Below are 14,564 nucleotides of genomic sequence, written 5' to 3'. Positions count from 1 at the left end.
GCCCTGATGTGCCTACTCATTCATGTTTGTTTGTCATGCCTGCTATTGCATAGAGTTGTGTCAGGTCTGATTCATCGAGGATGAATCGGAGGTGTGTGAACATGTCCTTCTGTTGAGAGCTAAGTGTGTGAACATGATTTGGTAAAGGTATCGATGAGAGGCCATGTAGGAGTACATGGTGGGTTGTTTCATTGAAGCCGTCCTTAGGAACTGAGTTCTATGTTTGTGATCCATGAAACAGCTACTACCACACATTGGGCCCTGAAATATGACCCGGCTCGACTTACTGACGACTCTCGTCCTCTCTCCAGGAGTTGGAACTAGTTTCTGGTGTTTATAGGTTATGTGTTGGCGGCCGTGCGTAGCGCTGACCCTAGGGGTGCGCTATGATGTCGTAGATACACCGTGGCAGGGTATGCCAGACGCCCGTTTGGCGTCTCTGGACCCTGTACACATCGTTTGGGGCCGTTGAGGACACCCCGGCCGGAATTCCTTGCGGATGGAACCCGAATAGGTGATAAACCTGGACTAGAGACTTGTGCGTTTAGTCAGGTTGTGGTCTACACCCACGTCGGCTTTCTCTTGATGTCTGCCAAGAACATGTCGTGTGCAGACGCTAAGTGGTGGAAACATGTGTGACGAAGTACACCCCTGCAGGGTATAAAACTATTCGAAGAGCCGCGTCCGCGGTAAAGGACTTCTGGGTTGCCTATAACAGTTCATAGACAAGTGGAAGTGGATACTCTAAAATGCGCAAGATAAGCGTGAGTGCTATGGATGGCGATCTCGTAGATAGATGGGAGCGGATCCATAGTGGTGTATTGATTGGTGAATATGTGGACTCGTGTGCGCCACCTCAAAAGAGTTGCTTGCAGTCGTAGTTCAGGTTAGCCACTGAGTCAAAGCTGGCTTGCTGCAGTTAAACCCCACCATCCCTTTGTTGATGCCAATGCATATGTAGCTAGTTCTGATGTAAGTCTTGCTGAGTACTTTTGTACTCATGTTTGCTTAATTTATGTTTTGCAAAGAGACTTCAGTCTCGCTAGTAGTTTCGCGTGGACTTCGATGTTTAGCTTGATACCTCAGCTACGATCTTGTGCCCTTGGCAGGATCTGGTAGCTAGTCAGGGTTCTTAGTCTTTTCCATTTGTAGATGTCTGTACTCAGACATGTTAAACTTCCGCATGTGCTTTGATTTGTATGCTATGATTGTTGGGTCATGAGACCCATGTTTGTAATTTCTCGCTCCTCGGAGCCTAATGAATTAATACTTGAGTCGTAGAGTTATGTTGTGATGCCATGTTGTATTACACATATCGAGCATATTGTGTGTATGATTGAAATGCTTGGTATGTGTGGGATCCGACAATCTAGTTGTTTATCCTTGTCAGCCTCTCTTATGGGGAAAAGTAGTCTAGTGCTTCCATGAGCCATAGTAGTCCGCTACAGCCCGGTTCACCAGAGTCCTGCTAGCCCAGCACTACTGCTCAGGACACTTGACTGGACGGCATGTGTTTCACTTTGTTTCCTGTGTCTGTCCCTTCGGGGAAATGTCACGCGGTGACATCCGGAGTCCTGCCTAGCCTGCTACAGGCCGGGTTCCCGGAGTTCTGTTAGCCCAGTGCTACAGCCCGGATTCACACGCTGCTGACCGACATGCTCGATGTGATTCATGTATGCCTATTCCCATAGGTTAGTGCCACTTTGGGTTCACGACTAGCCATGTTGGCCCGGGTTCTCTGTCATATGGATGCTAGCGACACTATCATATATGTGAGCCAAAAGTCACAAACGGTCCCGGGCCTTGGTAGGGGGACACCTGTGGGGATACCGTGCGTGAGGCCGCAATGTGATATGAGGTGTTACCGGCTAGATTGATGTGACTTGGAATCGGGGTCCTGACAGCGTTGGTATAAGAGCCTGACTGCCTATAGGATGACCAAGCCAAACTGGTCGAAGTTGAGTCTAGAAATGCTTTAGTTATATAAGGGAATTGATTGTGGGTTGGAACGTAAGGCTCTTTTTACTCCTTATATCTCATGCCCTCTGATCTAAGTCACCCTCTTCCTTTCTACGGGGTTAAGAAACTAGGCCTTCTCATCTATCTATCAGGATGACGTGTTACTAACCCGTTGACTTATAGGATTGATGGATTCATGCCGCAGTTCAGTTTCTAGTACTTCCGTGTGTTCATAATTGGTCTCGGAACCTTGATATTGTGATGTTGAGTGGTTATGCCACCATTTTGTAGGATGTCTCAAATCTTTTTGAGCAATTACAGCCGTTATGCTGTCTGAGTCATCCCAGGTTTCTAAGTAGTCTGATGCATTTGCAAACCCCTTCCTCATGTTCCTGATGTCCATTTGGGCCAGATTAATCACACTAATCGGTGAGTTGAGGTACTCTGTTTCCTTGACATATATGTTGGAGCTATTACTATGACCCTAGGTGTTTTAGGGAGTCACCTAGTAATCTAGCCATGTTTTGTGTTCCGGTGTGATGATTCTTGCCACCATTCTCAAAAGCATCCCGTGATGCCATGTAGTGGTAGGCATTCTATTCATGGTTTCTTGAACCCGAGATTCACCCTACTTATCTCATGTTGATAGTGTTGCTAGTTCCTTTTGGATATTAGTAACCTTTGCGATAGTCCTCGAGGTTCGTGGTACATCCTTGTTCCAATTATCATGGACCATTCTTGGCAGGAGTTCTTTTGAACCAAAAGGTCAGGACAGAGTGCTCCTGATGAGTTCTCCATTCTATGTTGTGACTCTGCCAACCCTACCTTCCTACATGGGTTATCCGGAAGAAATATGTTGAACTCGTTCGACATACTAATCTATGCATCCACAACCCAGAAAGTTATATGTTCCTTTGAGTTGTCCCCCTTCCGTTATATTCCGACCATCATCTATCAATTCATAGTCAAGAGTATGTGAGCATTCGTTCATCGGTGCCTATTATTCTTGTGGTCCGTCGAGCCGTTCTATTTCAGAATGACTAGGAGAAACAAACTCCAGTACCTCATCCATTTCTAGGATTGGGTTAAAGCAGTTGTATTTCGCATATCAAATGCAATCAAGCTATTGGTCTGTTCTACCCTGAAGTACTATCCACTTTATGTCAGGAATGTCATGAGAATTGCACCTTCCCTTATGAATCCTTAACGTAGTGATACTTCTCGCCATCATTATTCATTCCTCGGCGTCGTGATGTCGCAACCAGAATACCGACAAGTGAATCGTGATGTGTGAAATCAATACTCCTAGCAACCCTTTGCTTGGTAGTTAATGGACATTAATATCATTCTTAGTGTGCTGATTATTGAATCATCACCCTAAGGTTGATCGTTCTACCTAGTCCTTATTTCCCAGTGCACTCTTTGATCAACGGGTTAGGATTTTGCCAAAAACCTTGCTCTTTTGATCATATCATCTTGCCCTGAAAAGCAAGATTGTTCTCGAGCTTCGTAACATATCGGTGGCTCGTGATTTTCCGTAGATCTTCTCGGAAGTATTACCTGGCTGTCACCTGACCGCTATGTTGAGTTCGTGATCAAGTTGGTTTTCTTATAAATCACCCCTTCTCCAAGAATCTGTGTTGGATATCCCTGAGCTAGTGGGTTGAGCTAGGCAACAACTTGGATAATTGGAAGATAAAAGCTTGTCTGACTTAGTTCATGTTAAGGGATATCTTCTGTGTGTGTGTGTGTTGGAGAAAGATGATATCTCCATCAATTGGTCCTCGTGATCAGTTGTTGGATCTATTGCCTTGTCAAAACTTTGACTTGAGTATGTGTTATCGTCAAGTCAAATCAGAACCAACGTTGTTCGTAATGTTGTCTTACCCGTGGTTGATCCCTCGAGCATACACCATTACATCTTATGGTCTGACCAATACTATCATCGTGTTCACATGATGGTGGAAGTCCAGTGATATGGAAATTCCGATGAGTTGTTGTTGAGGCCATCAGCAGCATTTTGTCTCCCCCATGATTCATGTTGAACATCAACCTAGTGTTGGAAACTTTATAAGAAATGCCTTCGTGTTCCGTTCATGAAGCTTATGCTTGGATGGAAGAAGTGACTTCCTCGAATTCATGTGCATTTGGTGCAAGTTGCCACCGTGAGTTCGAGAAAGATTGTTTTTGTTTCCCCTGGTACCATCCCAAGTCCGTTATGCATGTGTGAATGTATTCTATGGTTTGGTAGATTAATTACCTCCACTCCATATGTATTCCCTAGCACACCAAGCCACTGATTGACTTGTTCAAGGCAAAAAAAGTCTATGCTTGGGATCTAATCCATGGACTTGCGTTAGACTTCAAAATCCTTGATGATGGTTCCCCACCTGAATTCGATAGTGTTTTATTATAAGACTACTACGTGGTCATGCTCGTCTTGGATAGCGTGTTCACAAGTTTGTAGCAGAACCGACTCATGTTTTGGATCTTGCTATCACAGTTCATTCCCCGAGAATCTCGCAACGTCATCTCGTCAAATTGTGTTGCAAACTCTCATTTTCTTTCTAGACTGGATGGGTCTGGAATATCCTAACACCAACCAGATCTGAATCTCAGGCAGATATGACACTTGGAACATACTCCAAGAACTATAATGTTGGTCTCTCTGTAACCGGTAACGTGGATGTCGTGGCCAACACACCTAGCCAGAAGGCCTATTATTGTAGTATCTTGGTTGAAGAAGTTGGTCACCTCCCCATAAGGATCTCGCAGGATCTGCCTCCGTAGTTATTCCTTATGGATTCTTGACCTTCCGAAGTTCGACCTTTTACTTGATGTTCTAGATATCAAACCATATCTATGAATGGATTACGCTAGAACATCAAGGAGAACATTAGAAGCGGAGTGATAAATGTCTCTTGATCGATCGTCCAGATTATGTTCCCTTAGCCTCCCTAAGGAAAGATCTGAGAAGGTGTTATCTTCCTTTGTATCTGAATCATCCATCACTAGTCATCTTAGTAGTATGTCGTGTTGCCAGGATCCTTGCCACAGATGTTGGTAGAACCTTGATGAATATGGAAATTCTCAAGTTCTTGAGAGCACGCGCAAGCAAAATCATCCCTTGTGTTGTCTTCAACAAGGTAGTCCACATCATCCATCCTAGTACGAGTATGCCATTTCTTCGAGCTATTTCAAACGACCAATTGTAGATTGCCTTAAGCTGGTATGAAGAGTTTCAATGATTTATGGATCAAAAGTAATTATTTTTGCCACTTAAGGGAACAGTTCAACAAGTCACCTTCTCCGAGGTGCCCTGTTATGGGTTCATGTCAATTATCTCCTCGCAACTTTGAAACCTTGCACCACCTTACTTAAGCGTGAAATTGCTACCTACCAACTTGAATCATCGTCATCTGATTTCCATCACCCTGATGTGAACTTTGTGTCTCAATTGGAGAGATGTTCCTATGTCTCACTCCATGAGTTGATCCTAAGTTGTTCGATCTTCGAGAAGATCGATCCTTCTAGAGTTTTCCCTTCCCTCTCCTTGTCATGTTGGTTGGAGTTCTCAGAGCAAGACAGCGCGACAAAGATGGTGATCGAATCAAAGTTCTTATGAAGTGCAACTTGGATCGTGAAGATTGGGTTAAGTTTGTGCCCCCCTTCATCTTACCCTACGCTTGAATCTCGGGATGAGATTCTTATTTTAGTGGGGGTGAGTTGTCACATCCCTACTTCTGGTCTACTCTGGGTTAGCTAGTCTTGTGTTGCATCATGTTTAAATTTCTCTTAAACCTGAAATGGGGATCAATAAACCCCAGCACTCCCCTGAAAATACCAGGTTCAACTAAAAAACATTTCAATGAATCCAAAATGCCCTTCACAAAATTTCATCATTTTTGAACTGGTCTAGAACCTCTCCCAAAAATGGTGCACATTTTCTAGGCCATTCTCGATTTTTGAATTAAATTATATAGTATTTGCATTTGGGAATTTAATTGCTAATAATTTTTTAAATGCTCATATAATCACAAACTGAAATGTTTGCTGTTGGAAATATTCAAAACAGTGACATGGAGTAGTTTCATGATTTTTGGAGATATGCTGTCATTTTTAATAAAGCCAAACACAATTACAGAAAATAGAAAACATAAGAGGAATATTAGAGAGAGGAGGAAACCTTACCTCGCGCTTACCTCCTGTGCAGCCCACCTGACAGTCCAGCCACCTGGCGGCCCAGCCCACCCGCAGCAGCTAGTCACCCCCTACCTCGCGCCAGAAGGCAGGGGCGCGTGCTCGCCACGCGCCGGCCACCTCCTGCCTCCCTACATGTCTCCTCGTCGCCCTGAGGACTCCACGCGACCCCCTTGACGCTCTCTCGCTCTCCCTCGTCCTCACCCTCTCCCCTGGACCTCTCTCTCTCACCACCGAACGGAGCCGCCATCACCGTCGCTGTTCGCCGCTACCACCAGCCTCCCCACGCCCATCCGGATGCCACGAGCTCCACCTAGACCCCCGCATCCTCTGCACCGAGCCAGGAGCCGCCAGGAGCTCCATGATGACGTCCCGACCCCTTCTTCCTCCTCGGGTCGCCGGAGATCCCCTTCACCGCCCGCTTGCTCCTGCGTGTTCCATTGGACGCACGATAGCCTGGGCTTCGCACCGGTGGTCTTGGCCGCCAATTCGGTCGTTTTGCAGAGTACTTTTGTAGCTCTGATGTAAGTCTTGCTGAGTACTTTTGTAGCTATTTCTGATTTGCGTGTTCCATATGTAGCTATTTCTGATGTAAGTCTTGCTGAGTACTTTTGTACTCACATTTGCTTAATTTATGTTTTGTAGAGAGACTTCAGTCTCACTAGTAGTTTCGCGTGGACTTTGACGTTTAGCTTGATACCTCAGCTACTATCTTGTGCCCACGGCAGGATCTGGTAGATAGTCAGGCTTCTTAGTCTTTTCCATTTGTAGATGTCTGTACTCAGACATGTTAAGCTTACGCATGTTCTTTGATTTGAATGCTATGATTGTTGGGTCATGAGACCCATGTTTGTAATTTCTCGCTCCTCGGAGCCTAATGAATTAATACTTGAGTCATAGAGTTATGTTGTGATGCCATGTTGTATTACACATATCGAGCATATTGTGTGTATGATTGAAATGCTTGGTATGTGTGGGATCCGACAATCTAGTTGTTTATCCTTGGCAACCTCTCTTATGGGGAAATGTAGTCTAGTGCTTCCATGAGCCATAGTAGTCCGCTACAGCCCGGTTCACCGGAGTCCTCCTAGCCTAGCACTACTGCTCAGGACACTTGACTGGCCGGCATGTGTTTCACTTTCTTTCCTGTGTCTGTCCCTTCAGGGAAATGTCACGTGGTGACATCCGGAGTCCTGCCTAGCCTGCTACAGCCCGGGTTCCCGGAGTCCTGTTAGCCCAGTGCTACAGCCCGGATTCACACGCTGCTGACCAACATGCTCGATGTGATTCATGTATGCCTGTTCCCATAGGTTAGTGCCGCTTTGGGTTCATGACTAGCCATGTTGGCCCGGGTTCTCTATCATATTGATGCTAGTGACACTATCATATACGTGAGCCAAAAGGCGCAAACGGTCCCAGGCCTTGGTAAGGCGACACCCATGGTGATACCGTGCGTGAGGCCACAATGTGATATGAGGTGTTACCGGCTAGATCGATGTGACTTGGAATCGGGGTCTTGACATTTGAGAAGGATGCTTCGGTCGACGCCCCGAGCGCGGCGACCTGGGCTACGGCCGAGGAGGAGGACGTGCTGGCGGACGCTGGGCGACCGTGGCCCACACCAAGAGTGGCGCGACCGGCCTCGTGAGGACCGCTGGCAAGATTAGCCTCGCGAGGGCGCCTGGAGGGATCAGCCTCGTGAGGATCGTCCTCAAGGCAACGCCGGACTCCCTCCGCTGCCGCCACCACCAAGAAGGAATGACGAACACCATCAAGATGAGGGGGCTGGGGGCTTCCAGGAACAACGTGCTACCGCCTGCATCTTGGGCGGAGCCCAGGTCCCATCCTCACAGTGTATCTTCAAGCAGTTTGCTCGTGAAGTGAATGCAGTCCTCCCCAAGCTCGAAACCAAACGCCCGCTCAGATGGTCCCAGTGCCCCATCACATTCAACTCGGCAGTCCAGCTCAAGTGCGCAGCCACCGCTGGCGCCCTCCCGATGCTTTGCTCCCCAGTCATCAGCAACGTGCAAGTTACCAAGACCCTCATCAACGGCGGCGCATGGCTCAACGTCCTGTCCGTCGACACATTCGACAGCCTCCAAGTGCCATATGAACAACTTCAGCCTACCAAGCCTTTCTCATGAGTGACCGACGGTTCCACCACGCCGATAGGGCAGGTCCGCCTCCCTGTCACCTTCGGGGAACGCAAGAACTACTGCACCGAGCTCATCGACTTCGACGTCGCGCACATCCGCCTACCGTACAATGCCATCCTCGGGTATCCAGCCCTGGCCAAGTTCATGGTGGTGACCCATCACGGCTAGAATGTCCTCAGGATGCTCGGAAGCGGCGGAATCATCACGGTCCCATGTAAAGAAAGATATGTAGTATGCTCCCTCGAGCGTGCCTTCCAAGCTGCAGCAATTGACAACCCTGACAGCAAAGGCGAGGGCCTTCCTGAGGCCATTCCTGAGAAGAAGAATCAGTTGCGCCGTGTAAGACCTCAGGAGGGTGGCGTCGCAGCCGGAGCCTCGTCAGGATCAGTGCCCGCTCCAGGGGCGCCTCCCTCCATCGCATAGGAAGGCGCGCCTGGCGCCCTTCTCAGGCAGGGCTCGGGGGCTTTCTTCTGGAAGGCCTCAGACCTTGCCCACATCACGAGGGAGGCACTCGGGCACCACCTGGAGGCGTGTTTTGCGGCACGTTTCCCTCAGGAGGGCATAGGGCAAGGATTGCCCACCGTTCAGGAGTTCATCACCAAGTCCACCCAGGAATTGCAAGACGTAAGGGCCATGTGCGGCGACCGCCGCTCACGAGACGCAGCTTCCCATCCAGGCGAGGATGCCGGGCTGCATGTCTGCATCGACCTTCTAGGGCTCAACAGGGCCGCTTCTCAAGAGCTTTTCTGGCCTTCACGCGTGGGATGCTGCGAGGGCCCACCGCACAGCTACGTTCGCATGCCCTTTGGCCTGCCGAGCGTATCGTCCGCCAACCAGCACAACTTGCGGCGCATCCTAGCGGCTCAGGAGGCCAGACACCACGCCATCCTGATGGAGATGGAGATGGTCCTCAAGGAACCACCTGAGCCCCTAGAGTCTCCCGAGGCTCAAGGATCCGGTGGCACGTGAAGAGTGTGTCGGGGGTTGGGTGCGACATATGCCAATGGATGTCTTATCATGGTGGGGGCGAGTAGAACATCGCCGGTGCCTGGAAATGGGATGAGGCGTAGACACGAACGCCTGCGAACTTTACCCAGGTTCGGGGCTCTCCTAGGAGATAACACCCCTAGTCCTGCTCTGCGGGGTCTCCGCATGATCACTAAGGCAAAAGTGGGTATAATGGTGCTCCTTGAGCTGTATCCGTGGGCAGGGGGAGACTAGGCCAGCTCTCCCCCTTCTCTAAGGTCTGGTCTAGTTCTAATGGATCAGAACCCTTTGCATGGGTGCCCTGGGGGTTTATATAGGCCTACCCCCCAGGGGTACAATGGTAAACCGACTGGGCGCAGGGCCCAGCCATCAGTCTCTTCGCCTGCCGGCTTCTCTGCCGACTACTGGGCCTGTCGGCTGGTGGGCCCTGCCGACTGGTCTGGTTCGGGGCCGATAGGCCGTACCCACCGCTTGCGGGTCTTGCCGGCTACCGATTACTGTAGCCGTGCTTCTAATGACGTAGGCTTGGTCATGGGGTCGTGGCTACAACCCTGCTACCTGGTGGGCGATTACTGTAGTCACTCCCCGTCTCGTCTGTTAATGGCGCGTGGGACCCGCGGGAGGGGCTGGCCAACTTCCTGGGGCCGGCTCTCTTCGGGTCCGACTGGTGGCGCTCTTCCCGTCTTCTGGACTCTCGTTGGCCGGTAGGGCCCATCGTCCGTGGACCGTACCGATAGGCCGTCCTGGGTGCAGGACTCCACCTACTGTTGCTGATGTCAGGGATGGCACGACAACAGTGCCTCGCCGGACGGAGATCTCCGCTGGTACGGCGCACTGTGGCCTAGCCATCCCATGAAAAGGGGAGGGAGTGGGCTTTACTGTGGTCACTCCCGTCCCGTCCCCCCTTATGAGGGCATGGGCTTTGTTGGTGTCGTGAGCCGACTCCCCGTGGCCGGCTTCTCTGGGAGCCGCGAGGTGGGAGTCAGCCCGTCTTGACCTCGCCTTCAGGACTCGGCCGCATGCGGGCAGTCAGCTGTTCCTTTAGCCGGCCTCTGGGAGGCGGCTCTCCATCCTGGTGTCTTGAGGGGCACGGTCAGCCCCAATGTCTTGAAAGGTTCCGGGCCTCGGGTTAGCCTACCCGTGGCCCATTACTCCGACAGTAGTCCCCGAAGCTGGTGAGGCACCGCGGACGATCAGTCGAGGAGCCTCGGCAGTTTCTTTCTCCGAGTGCTTGAATTGAACCTCGTTTGACTTCTACCAGGGCGACTGGTAGGAGTCGGAGTCGCTTGACCTTGACTTGTCGAAAAATGCTTTTGAATCCCCCGGCAGGAACTCAATAGCGTGTGAGCTAAGCTTCCTGACCGCCACCCACTCCGTGCCCGCCATGTGTCAACCAATGGCTGGGCCAGCCAGCCTACCCATCCATGAGATGGGACATGCCTGCAGGCGGGGCCCACCTCTACCACGCCTCGGCATGCGAGTGGATCCGCTGCGGCCGTGGGGGCGGTTGGAATTACCGCGCGTAGTAACTTTGCGTGATAAACATGGGGGGCGTGGAGTAGTGGGCGCAGCAAATCCCACAACTGCCCCCTCGGCTTCACAGCCCACTAGGCTATAAGTAGGGGGGAGGGGAGATGGCGGAGCACGCGCGTCCCACCTCCCCACTGCTTCTTCTTCTTCTCTCTCTCCACCACACCTCAAGCTACGTCGAGCGCTGCGGCAGTCTGCTCACGATGAGCTCTTCCTCCGCCGTCACGCCCCCTACGGCGCATTCCAGCACCTGGGATGGTTCGGAGGTTCACGACGACCATGTCGATTTACTCCGCAAGACGCGTCGGTTGCCCGGCGAGGACCTCGTGAGGGTCCGCCTCGTGCGGAGGGGAGAGATCTCGCCAGCGCCGCAGGAGGGCGAGCGGGTCGTCTTCCGCTTGCACTACCTGCGCGCCCTGGGCCTGTCGGCGAGCAACTTCTTCCGCGCCTTCCTTGAGTTCTATGGACTCCAGCCTCACCACCTCACCCCCAACACGGTGGTGTTGCTGTCCGCCTTCGTCACCCTATGCGAGGGCTTCATCGGCGTTCTCCCCACCATGGAGCTCTGGGGGGAGTTCTTCTACTCCAAGCTCGGCACCCAAGCCGCGGGCGTGCCGGCTCAGTGCGGCGCGTTCATCACCGTGCGGAGGTCGGAGGCCGACAACCCGTTCCCTCCATCAAGATGATCAAGTCGGTGAAGATGTGGCAGCGGTCGTACTTCTATGTGAAGAACGTCTCTGCGGAGGGCGACTGGATCAACCTGCCGGCCTTTGTAGCCGGCCCGCCGGCAGGGAGGCAACCCAACTGGTCGTACTGGGCCCGGACGTTGACGCCTGCGGGAGCCGGTGCCATTGCGTGGCTTCGAGTACTGGCGCAGTCAGAGGGCCTGACCGGGCCGGACTTGCTAGCCGCCTTCGTGGCCCGCCGAGTGCTCCCTCTTCAAAGTCACCCCCACCTGATCTGCCAGATGAGCGGGCACCGGGACCCGAGTCGGATGTGCACCAAGGAGATGCCTTGCGAGGAGGTGGCCTACAAGGTGAATTATCTGGCGAGTTGCGACCTTCGAGAAGAGTGGCAATTCGGCAAGGAGTTGTATTCACGTGCGGCCCCTCCGGCTCTGGTGAGTCGTTTTCTTTTTCTCTTTCTCTCTGACTTCTTCGTTGCCGAGTCCGTTTTGTCCGATCTGACCAGCCGGCTTTGGTCAGAACCCCCTCCTCCAGCCAGCAGCCGGCACTGCGGGGCCGGACCGTGAATTCCTCCCCGACCGGGCGGAGAGTGATGTTGACGACCCTGACCTGGGGGCGGCGGCCTTGGAGGACGACGCCGAAGGAGGAGGCAGCGCAGCGGGCTTCCCGAGACTTGGCGCTAGTCTCGAGGATTGGCCCCATGATGACAAGGAGATCGTCCCACGCCACCAGCCAGGAGCCGGCCAGTTGGGCACGGGCTCGTTAGCTCCGCCGGATGCACAAGGCGGTGGCAAGAAGCGCAGGGCCGGGGCGAGCCTGTTTGGTAGCCAGCCGAAGAAGCCCAAGGGCTCAGCCGCGGCGACCAAGCGGGACGAGGCGGCCGCAAAGGCCAACCGCTTTCGCAAGGTGGTGAAGACGCCGCAGCTTATTTCAGCGTAAGCACCACCTCCCCTCGTATCTTCGTATTTTTTATTGAGTTTGTCTGAAATTTCTTTTCTTTGTTTTCCGGCTTTAGGGCCCCTCTCTCTCTTGAGAAGTCGGCCGCCGGCTCTGTCGTGAAGTCGGCGGAGACCTCCTCCACCACCCGGCGGGTTGACCCCGCCGCCGACCTCTGGGAGGCGACGGAGCGGAACGCGCGGGAGGCGCGTGAGGAGCGGGAAGCCGCCCGTCTGAAGAAGGCGGAAGCCGACAAGGCGGAGGCCGCCGCTCTGAAGAAGCTGGCGGAAACCGAGGTCGCCGATGTGGAGAAGAAGTGCGCGGAAGAAGCCGCACGCCACCAGTCGGTAGTGTTTGTCGTCCCCTTGAACTCCGCACCGCCGCCACCGGAGTTCTCGGCGCAGACTGGGGAAGCCGGCGACGAGAACCCGGTCATGGAGAGGGACGCCGACGTCACCGCTACGCCGGAGGTCGTTGCGCCGCCACCGCCACCCCCGGGAGGCGCGCCAGGCGGACAACCGGTAGATCCGCCGGTGCCGCCAACCAGAGGCGCGGCGGCGACGGGCCTGCCCCTCGAGGTCGGTACGCCGATGCGTCGTCGTCTCGCGAAGGCGGCCTCAGCGCCGCGTTCTCTGGATACCGGCGCTGCGAGCTCCTTGATCCTGGATGCCGAGGTGTCGAGCGCCGCGCCCACCGGGTGGGTGCGGGGAGGCGGGACGGGCCCATTGAACTGGGCACTCTTGGACGTCCAAGCCAAGCTTCGGGCCGAGGGCGACGCCATCAAGGAGTGCACCAAGGCATACCTGGCATCACGAATGGCCATCCAGGTACGCATCCTTTCTTTGCTTTGCTTCCTTGTTTTTTCTTTGTGGGGGCGCGCCAGCGCACCCACTGGGTGTAGTCCCCGAGTTTCAGGTCGGCTGCTGAGCAGGTGGCTCAGAACTCTAATTGGAGAGTTCCAAGTACCAACGCTTTTTTCTGAAATTTTGATGCAGGATTACCACAGTCTTCATGTGACCTCCTTCAACGCCAATGTTGAGGAGCTGGCCAAGCGGACCGCCGACTTGTCGGACAGCCGGGGTGAGTTTTCTTCTTTCTCTGCGGGGGCGAGCTGGCGCACCCGCTGGTTATAGTCCCCGAGATTTGGGCCGAATGCTGAGCAGTCGGGCCGGATCTTCCCGACGACCTTTCTTCTTTGCTGACGACTGACATCCCTCCCCCTCTTTTTTGAGAGGCCAATGCCGCCCTTCAGCAGCAGCTGGGCGAAGTCAAAACCGCGCTGCACGTTAGGGAGGAGGAGTGCGGCCGGCTGATGGAGGAGCGCGACCGGCTAGCTATGCAGCTGGCGGAGCAGAAGGAGCTACTCCAGAGGGCCCAGAAGGAGGCGGGGGACAAGGAGACCGCCCTTCTCGCTGGATTTGCGTCTGAGCGCTCCTCCTGGACCGACAAGGAGGCGACGCTGGTCTCTAGCTTCCAGGCAATCGAAGATCTTGTCGATGGTGAGCTTCTATTTGTTTCCTTTTCTGGGCTGCCGACTGCTAGTCGAGTCGGCCTTAAATTTTGAACTTTGTTTCTTTGCTCTTCTTCCTTAGCAGACTTCTTCCCCGGCCATTCTGATGCCGCCAATCAGGCCATGGAGGCTGATTGTGAAGCACGGAGAGCGGACGGCGCACAGGTCGCCGCCGATGCCCCCGAACTCTTAACGAGCAGATTCTGAGCATCGAGGCCCGTCTTTGCCCAGCCCATCGGATGCTACGCCAGCTTCAACGTGTCGGCGCCCAGGTGATTGCCGCCCTATGGCCAGACATGGAGGCGCCACGCACCCCCAGTCGGACTGCCGACTGGTTGGAGGTGGCAGCCGGCCATCTTGAGGCCTGGAAGGGCTCAGCAGGCCGGGCTGGAGCCCGTTGGGCCTTGGAATTCGCCAAGGCGTGGTATCCTGGGCTGAGTTTATCCCAGTTAGCCACGTTCCGGCTGGAAGCTCAGGCGGAGCTAGCAACGGTGGAGGACGATCTCATCAGGCGCGCCGCATCAATCGCTGAGTACACCGACACCAGTGTCTTCGTCCCAGAGCGGGCTGAGAATGGTGAGGAGGCGCCGCCGGAGTGGA

The sequence above is a fragment of the Triticum urartu genome, chromosome 6, assembly GCF_003073215.2.
Source record: "Triticum urartu cultivar G1812 chromosome 6, Tu2.1, whole genome shotgun sequence".
Taxonomy (NCBI): domain Eukaryota; kingdom Viridiplantae; phylum Streptophyta; class Magnoliopsida; order Poales; family Poaceae; genus Triticum; species Triticum urartu.
The sequence above is the reverse complement of the archived record's forward strand: the minus strand, read 5'-3'. Positions refer to the sequence as shown.